The sequence below is a fragment of the Pteropus vampyrus genome, unplaced genomic scaffold (assembly GCF_000151845.1).
Source record: "Pteropus vampyrus isolate Shadow unplaced genomic scaffold, Pvam_2.0 Scaffold730, whole genome shotgun sequence".
Classification (NCBI taxonomy): Eukaryota; Metazoa; Chordata; class Mammalia; order Chiroptera; family Pteropodidae; genus Pteropus; species Pteropus vampyrus.
The window spans coordinates 20,676-23,978 of record NW_011889511.1 but is presented as its reverse complement, the minus strand read 5'-3'; the positions used below and the strand labels follow the sequence as shown (position 1 = coordinate 23,978).

General features: G+C 36.1%; 1 pseudogene; it reads right to left on the bottom strand.

Annotated features, from left to right (window-relative positions):
* Positions 1-3,303, bottom strand: part of LOC105309358 — an 8,595-nt pseudogene that overhangs the window by 1,446 nt on the left and 3,846 nt on the right.

Here is a 3,303-nt window from a genome sequence, read left to right as displayed (position 1 = left end):
ATGGAATGCAGGAAGCCCCCTGCCCAGGCTACCCCCATCAGAATGCCACAGAGCTTCAAGTTCATGATATAAGAGTAGTGCAAGGGCTTGCAGATGGCAACATAGCGGTCATAGGCCATGGCTGTGAGGACAATCGCCTCCACCCCAGCAAAGAAGTGTTCCGCAAAGAGCTGGGTCATGCAACCTGCAAATGAGATGGTTTTCCTCTTACAGAGAGAGTCCACAATCATCTTTGGGGCAATGACAGTGGAGAAGCAGGCATCCAGGAAGGACAGGAAAGCCAAGAAGAAGTACATGGGAGAGCCCAGGAGTGCCGGGCTGCTGCCGATGGTCACCATGATTAGCAAGTTGCCCCCAACAGTTGTAATGTAGCAGAACAAAACTACAACAAATACTATTTTCTGAACATTTGGATTCTGTGAAAGCCCCAGAAGGACAAACTCAGTGACCAAGCTCTGGTTTTGCATGAGTTCCAAGGAAAATTTAAAAGCCACCACAATGAGCATATAAAATCTGCAAATATGAAAAAAGAAAAATTTACCTCAGACCAGTTCATGGTATTATCATAGTCAAAAACAAGTTGGTGTATTGATATGAAAAATTACTTCATATGCTTCTGTCATCATTGAGAACACAAAATTAGAAATTTGTTGAAGGTGGTGGAAAGTCAGGCAGAACTAAAAAGAAGAAAAATAATAAAAAACATAAAAAAACCAAAACCTTAAAAAAAGAAAAAGGAAAGAATCAAAATTGAAAAGGAAGAAAAATAGTTTTCATCTCAAGTGCCAACTCTGATCACTTAGTAGCAGTTTCCTGGAATGGATTGTTGAGACGGATATGAAAGTTACACCCAAGTTCTCAGGACAGAGGATTGTAATTTATTAGTCATGCCTTCCATCAGCATGGAGTGGGAGCAGGGATGACTGAATTGCCCCTGCTGATCAGGAGACTGCCTTCTCTACAAACAGAAGTAATGACCACCACTTTAATAGGTGCTTGAAAATCATAACTACTTTTCCAATTACTTTCTATTTAATCTTAACTGACTTGGACCTTTAAGATGAATTAAATCATTCCCTACAAAAGAGAAAGCTACATGGTAAAGTGTCTAGCTCTATACCCACACATAATAAGTATGCATGAATCAAGTTGAGTTTATTTCCCTTCATTCAATGTTTAAAATAAGTACAGAAGTTTATAAAATAATAATATCTACTTAAGAGCATTGTCATGATGACTAAGTTAAATAACGCAAAGAAAGCAATTGCTCAGGGCCAACTGCCTAGGAAGTAGTCACATTATAGTTTATCCACATTTTACTGGTAGGCAATTCATGCTTAAAGAGATAACGTCAAACAGATAACAGATGCTGGATCAGAAATTTTAAAACAGAACCTCTAGCTCCAACACTCAAGTATTCCCATGGGGTCAACAGAGAACGGAGCAAGGATTTTCCTTTTCTAGCAAGAACTTAAGAGCAGGACTAACCTTTCTACTATCTCCATCCACCTTTAGAAATGAAAGCCTTCTGATTCCTCTGTTGATGTTTGAGGCCCCGTGATAAAGGGCATGGAGTAAATGATGTAGATTCAGAAAGGAATGGTTCGATTACTACAGATCCAAACTGGCAACAACCACTCAGGCAAGAATAGAAACAGTATGGTGAATACGGTCTTGAGACTTTTAAAATTATTTCCTAATTATTTATACCACGTGGCCCAATCTAATCTAGCACAACTTGCCATTTATATGACTTTACAGTAAACTAGGGATAGTCATATGTCACCTACCTGCTCATCTCACAAGATTATGATGAGGGCCAAATTGGCGAATGTAGAAGTCATTCATGATAAATGCCCTCATCCATTATAGTCACTGTTCTCTCACTTAAAGAGCCAGCTACCTTACCCATAGGAAGTTTTTCCATGAGTCATTCACATAATTACTCCACATTTTGACTTCGTTTTCCATAGCAAGACAACAACTTCCAAGGATGACTGTGTCCTCACCTGTATATATAATAGAAATTTACTTGTAAAATGGCACATGGGTGTATATATACATATAATCTGTTTGTTAAATAAGTAAATAATAATAAGGCTCACCATGAGAATTAAAAACAATCTGATTTTTGTGAAAGCCACTTAACTAAAATAAACAATTTATAATATTGATAAAACTAACAGATATACAATTGTGTATCTAATACGTCTTTGTGCTTGCTTTAAAATAACCATTTCCATTTTGTATTTCTAGGACACTAGACATTCTTAAACTTGCCTATTATGAATGCCATATCCCGCTACAAGCTGGAAAACAGGAGAAAAAGCAAATCCTATTAGGTCATTGTATCAGTCAACAACAATTTATTAAAAAGTAAGGGATAGTAATATATGATCCAGTGGTTATCAGCATATCCTGGAGTCAAAGCAGGAAAGACAATTATATGAAATGAATAAGCATATCAGTTCCAATAAATGAACAAACCAAACAGAAACAAATTCATAGATACAGAAACCAAACTGATGGCTGCTGGATGGCAGGGGAATTGGGGGACTGAGTGAAAAAAAAGTGAAGAGATTAAGAAGTATAAATTTGTAGTTAAAAAATAGTCACTCCCTACAGCATAGGGAATATAGTCAATAATATTGTAATAACTATGTATGGTGTCACATCAGTATTAAACTTATCGAGGGGATCATTTCATAAATTATATAAATGTCTAACCATTATGCTATATACCTGAAACTAATATAATATTGAATGTCGACTGTAATTGAAAAGTTAAAGGGAGGAGTGGGGGAGGTAGATAAGGGTAAAGGGGGTTAAATATATGGTGATGGAAGGAAATTTAACTTTGGGCAGTGAACACACAATGCAATACACATATGACATATTATTGAATTGTACACTTGAAATCTATATAATTTTATTAACCAATGTCGCTCCAACAAATTTAATTTAAAAATAAGTTAAAGATTTTTTAATAATAGAAAAATAAAAGCAAAACCGAAGGGAAAAAAGAACATCAGCTCCAAATTGTAGGTTCAAATCCAGGCTCTGCTACTTAAGCATATTATGTGATGGAAAAGTTTCTTAAAATTCTCAAAGACTCGAATTCTGCTTTTATAACTGGGTATAATAACACTGTTCTTGTGAGAATTAGATAAGACAACATACATAAAAACAATTTATGCAGTTAGAAGCCCAAGAGAAAATCACAGGAAATAGCAAGAACAAGCTCCCAGAGACACTGACACAGAGCAGAAAATGACAGCGATTTTACTCCAAATTCCTGCTTGA